The sequence below is a fragment of the Cupressus sempervirens genome, chromosome 1, assembly GCF_028749045.1.
Source record: "Cupressus sempervirens isolate cs-2001-9-10 chromosome 1, ASM2874904v1, whole genome shotgun sequence".
Classification (NCBI taxonomy): Eukaryota; Viridiplantae; Streptophyta; class Pinopsida; order Cupressales; family Cupressaceae; genus Cupressus; species Cupressus sempervirens.
The window spans coordinates 683,214,186-683,220,870 of record NC_143118.1 but is presented as its reverse complement, the minus strand read 5'-3'; positions in this window follow the sequence as shown (position 1 = coordinate 683,220,870).

Below are 6,685 nucleotides of genomic sequence, written 5' to 3'. Positions count from 1 at the left end.
GTAAATATTTAAAATTCATGCAATACATAAAACATCTACACAATAATAACACCAAACATATCTTGTAGAAACCCAATTAGGATGAAAACCACAATGTTAGAATGATGCCTACAAATATTTGTACTCTTCTAGAATATACTCTATTAGGAGCCTGCCCAATTAAGGGTTACAAAAGCACTATTAAATGCTACCTAATTAAGAGATTTCACTTGACACCTATTAAAGTCTTATACCAAACTATTAGGAGAATCATCATTGGAAGATTTTAAACACTCTTTTGATAATGTCACATTGTTAGAAGATTTATTTAGACCTTTTAGGGTCAACTAATTAATGAATTTTACTATCACAATTATTAGAGAGAACAACCTAGCAAATGATATGTACTTTACACTATCCTACTTAATTAGATAGAATAAATTTCCCAAACATAATAAAATATATTTTTATATCCTTTTTTGAGTATGTGTCTTCCTCTATGATCACAACTTCCTTCATTTGAGCCTTTGCAACAACACTTAGTCAACACAATTTATTTCTTCAATACTACTCTTCTTCATCGTCTTCTTCTTAGGTAAAGATTATTTGATTAAAAACCTAAGCCTAAATTCATAACTATAGATTAAATATTATAATTCTTTGATCATGTCATCCTTCTATTCCATAAGCCATGCATCCCATTCAAAATCCCTCTCTCCATCTTCTCCATCACTCTCTCCCTATCTTCCTCTCTCCAACCTCTCTCCATATCTCCCCCATCATCCTACCATACACTCTATGTTTCCTCCAAAATATCTTTCCCCTCTTTCTTTACTCATATCTCACTCTCCCTCTCTCTTCATCTACCCAACCTCTTTACCCCATTATCCTAACACTAAGATTCTCTCTCTCTCTCTCTCTCTCTCTCTCTCTCTCTCTCTCTCTCTCTCTCTCTCTCTCTCTCTCTCTCTCTCTCTCTCTCTCCCTCTCCCATAAATATACCATAGAAAACCTCTCTCATTCATGTAAGATCGATCTCTCATCTCTTTCCCCCTATCTCTCCCAATTTTTGTTCTCTCTCTCTCTCTCTCTCTCTCTCTCTCTCTCTCTCTCTCTCTCTCTCTCTCTCTCTCTCTCTCTCTCTCTCTCTCTCTCTCTCTCTCTCCCCCTCTCGCTGCCCCTCTCCCATAAATATACTATATACAACCTCTCTCTTCCATGTAAGATTGATCTCTCATCTCTTTCCCCCTATCTCATTCTCTCTTTTTTTCCCCCTCTTCTCTCTCTCTCTCTCTCTCTCTCTCTCTCTCTCTCTCTCTCTCTCTCTCTCTCTCTCTCTCTCTCTCCCATAATCCTACTATGTACTCCCCCTTTCCTTAGAATTTTTTTCTTATCATTGGGTTGTTCAAATCTTGTTAAATCAAGAACCAATGCTTGGACTCCACAACATGATGGTACAATGGTAGTGCATATGATTCCATATCAAAATGTTGCATTTTTTATTATTGCAAAGGAATTGACAATAATTTTCTATCTTGCTTTTCTCTAAAAACAATAAAGAAAGAAAATCTTATAACTTCCCTAGTCAAACAACCTTAAGAAAATAGATGAAATCATAAGCAATGTGCAAGCTCAAATAACAAATAACTTCATTACCAAATCACATATGCAAAAGTATGACTAAAATCAATGCTCATCAACCACATATGAGAATTTTCAAACCCTTGTTAATCAAGTAAACAATGAATGTAAACTTGTACAACACATGAATGTTCTTTGTATGAACATTTTTATAATGGTAGATTTTTTAGGTCTTACATGCCATAATAACCAAAATGTGATAATAGATCTATGTATGATACCTATATGATTTTTTGTAAAATACTTTTTAATGGTTAGATTTGAAAATTGAAATATCTGTAAACTATAGTCCTTATGTCAATTATAACTAAGTATGTACAACTCACCAATGACTTGAACTGTTGTGCTAAGAGGTGCAACAAGGCAGGGCTTAGCTAGCACACTCAAAGTATTGCTTTGGTGGCTTGAGGTGGGCCCCAACTATAACACATCCCTCTTCCCTTCATCATGAGTGATTTTTTTGGTGTGAGTGGTAAATTTAAAGTTTTGAATCTTATTTTTCCACCCACTGACACATAGTTCAAAGCTACCACACTACAGAGATAAACTTCTATGGCCAAAAATGACATGGGTAGTCTCATAAGATTTTCTAATAGAAAAAATAGGTCTCCAACTAGCGTAGTCCCAATCTATACAAAAAAAAAAAATCACAAAAAAATATTAATTTTATTAGATTTTACAATTTGAAATTATTTGATAAACATATGTGTAAACTATAGATGCAAACACAAGGTACATGAAGTATTTCATCGAATACCTCCAAGAAATCTATTCTCATTTTTTCCATAATTCCAAGGCATTCGAAAAATAGATTTTTCGAGAAGGTTTTAGGAACTTTCAAGAAAATGTAATTGATGGGTATAAAAACTCCAAATAGGTACGTAGGCTTTGCACAACTTGGAATTTTTTTATTTTCTAAGGCCTAGAAGCTTTGAAGCTAATATAATTTGAAGGTCTAATGACAAAGTTTCCTTCTAGCACCCTCCTTCCCTAGGAAGAAACAAGAGATTTGAAATAGGGTGGCACACCCATTATCAACATCCTCCTTGCCTCTGCAAAAATTAGAGATTTGGAACAAACTATGCATAGCCATTATAAGATTTTGTAGCTAAAACCATCATGATAGACATAACTTCAAAATGTGAAAGAAAATACAAGGCATGTACTATTTTCTAGATTAACACCAATAAATCTATTCTTATGGATGAGCTACTTTAATTGTTTCATCTCTATGAAAATCAGACTCTTATCTAAATAATTAATGAATCATTTTCCTATACTAGTGAAAATGCATAGTTCTTTGTACAAGATTTATTTTGGACTCTTCTATTCAAAAGTAATGAAACCAACTTATAGAAATCAATAGAGTGTTATTTCCAATGGTCTTATTGATTTATAAATATTACCATGGAAGTTTGTATTTATAATAACAATAGGTACTATGTCATAAGGAGTAATTTAAAACATAGGGTTTATACTATCAAGCTTGATAAAACCAATGAACACTCAATGATAGTTTCTTCAAATGTTTGATTTAGTTGGATAAATAGGTTCATTGTTATTAGAAAAAAAAAATCCATAACTTTTTTCATTGCAAACTTTATTGTATAAAAAGTTAAATTATATATATATATATATATATATATATATATATATATATATATATATATATATATATATATATATATATATATATATATATATATATATATATATATATATATATATAGTTTCAATTTCTATAATTATTTAGAAAATTGGATTATATTATCAAGAAATATAAGGATGCAATTTTTCTTTTAATTATTATGGGATTATATTATTATATGGAACTCTCTTGTTGCTTATCTATAAAGAAGTAATGTTTCTTACTTATCAAAACACAAGATCACATTGCTTCATGTAAAGTGAGTGATTTCATCACCTTCCTTCAATTTTATAACATGTCTTTATCTCAATAATTATGTGTATAAGTTAAGAACAAATAGTAAACTACAAAAACTAAAGTAGATCTTTTCATATTATTTTCATAGGGAATTTTTGTACTTGGTCCCTTGATACACATTATAAAGTAAGCACCTCATGATAACCATAGGAAAGATGAGAGACCCTATTCCTAGCTACAAAATCATGTTTTAACCTTTGTATGTATGAGCTAGCATGTTGAATTTCCAACTATATGTGTTCTTATATGTCTTTATTAAATATGAGATCTCACTTATACAATAACTATGTTGATTCCTTATTTCCTATGAGGTAAGTGGGGAGGATACTCAAGATGACTTTCAAATGTTAAAAATGTTCATATACTTTATTTGTATGAGATTGTTCCCCCATTTCTTGAAACCATGTCATTGAGATTTCTCCTCCACATCTCAAAAACCCAAAGTAAGATCATATTTGGGCTAATCTTTAAAGTAAGCAATCCTCTTATCAAATTTTAATTGGCTCTAGGCTCACCAAGGGCTAGATTATATCCTATGATATTTACTCTCCTTGTACATAGGGACTATATAATGTGACTTAGTTGGGAACCCAATAACTAAAAATGGTATTTAACACTATATTTAATGATACCACTAATGGTATGCTCACTATCCATTCCAACATTGTTATCCCTAAGAATAACCACTCTACATATGTAAACCTATAAAAATTATTAGATTTTACCTTTACTTCATTTATTAAAATCAAATATATCTACTCTATATTGAGTTAAAATGAATATTTGCAATCTCTTAATGCCAATAAGTTTACAAATTCTCATCAAATTACTTACCCTTTTATTTCTCATTTGCTAAAATTATTTTTTGGAAAGGTCATAATTTTAAAACCATTCTCAACTCTCTCACAATTAAAAGGATAAAATTAAATTTGATTATCTAAAAGTGCCAACAAATTTACAAATTTTCACTAAAATTATCATTTTTCACTCATTTTGTGAATTATTTTTTGAAATTTGAAGATCTAAGTGCCAATGCATTTACTAATTTTGACTAAATCTTATTACTTTCACTCATTTTGTGAATTATTTTTTGAAATCCAATGATCTTAGAACCATTCTCAATACTCTCACAATTGATAATATGATTATTAAGTCATTATAGTGATTTCTTAGGCACCAAAGTAATTTTTAAAATGCTATGGTGGTTGTGAAATTAATTTCTAGTGTCAAATTGATGACTTTGATGTATTCTAACTTAAAAATAAAAATAAATCTTTATATCAAAAGACTAAAATAAATTTTAAATATTAACACACCTACATGATTAGTGCGACATAACACATGTTTTGGTTTGAGTTTTTGTCTTGATTTAGTAACTTATCAATCTAGATCATAATAATCCTACATTAAAAATGAAAATGTGTTTAAATTTATATGTAACTAACCTATTTAACTCTCACTTCATCTACTAGTGCTACTCTACAATTGTAATCTTATGTTTATTCATTTGGCCATAAGTTTGTGTATTACCTTTGCAATAAAATAGTGTTAACCATATTCAAGTTTTCAAGGATTAAAATGAATAGTATTTTTGTTATTTTTAGTATATCTACCCTAAGGGATGCCAACACACCCTTTTTTGTAGGTTTTAATTATTATCAATTTAAGTATGCATGAAATAATTGAATAAATTTTTATTCATTTTTGTAATTATTTTTTCTATAACTTTTCTATCTTTGCAAAATATCATATTTCTTTTAGTTTTTTCTTTGTAGGATGGTGGTTGAGGGGGATGTCCTAAGCTTCACCAATATAAAACTAAGTTAAAAAGATGACAATTGATTCCACAAAAATGTGTATGACTTAAGTAGGTAAATATGTAAGCGATAAATATTATGACCTCGTGAATGATAAATTTGATACCAATACCAATTTTCAACATTCATACCAATGCAAGGATTGACTATCTCTAATATAAGATGAGAATTTTATTTAAAAGATGATGATTTAGCATATGATTTGTTATAAATGATAGTTAAACTTCATAAATGATTATTAATGACATATTATGGTTCTAAAATGATCAACATACAATAATTAGATTATAAATTAAAACATATTAGATATGATTACCTATAATGATGGAGACAAAGAAAGACATTTTCCAAGAATCAAATATCTTTATAGAGACAAAAGGACATAAATCCCAATAAGGGACAAAGATAAAATGGCATTGTAGAAAGGGAGAATATAAAATCACTAAGGAAATAGTTCAAGATGTGGTTTTAGTTACTATAATTTTATTATCTATCATTTCTATGTTTAATAGTGGTATGATGGATATTATTATGACCTATATTGATAATTATTAACTTGGGTATGAGGTAGAATATTACAAACATACACATCATATACATTTAATTGGCTTTATATCTTCCAAGTAACAATATGACACATCATGACTCCCTTCATGATTTTGATTTATTTGACTATCTCATTTCAGAAGTGAGACATATTACATACTAAGGATTGCAAGTAAGTAAAATGCTATACTGGTAGAGATACCCCAAGTAGACTAGTAAGCTAGATGAAGGTTGTCATTACATGCTCCTAGGATGGGCATAAATAGCTTGAGGAACCTTTTATGGCCTCCCAACTAGTGTACCATAATGATAATAAGTTGGATTGATGAAACATCAAGGGAACCCCATTTATTGAATGATACAATAATGAATTAAAATTCTATTTTTGAAATGTTGAATTGATCCCTTACAAGTATTTTAAAATACTAACTTGGTTACAAGAATCATATTACCTATTAAAGAGACCACTCCCACCTTCAAGCATTGGTTAAATCCTAAATAATATTTTTTAGGAAAATTTGAGCTAAGCTCTAGTAGGAGACATTACAATTGGTAGAATCTAGCATAATTCTTCTACACTCATAAATAGTCAATGTAATATAATTAAAGTAGTCAAAAAGGTTTAGAAAGAGAGAAAAAAATCTCCAATCTATTAACCCTATCACACAAAAAAATACCATGACTAAACATGGAGAAATGGAGTGAGGATCTTCATGGAGAAAATTTATCAAGCCATATTGGAATAAAATGAGAGAAA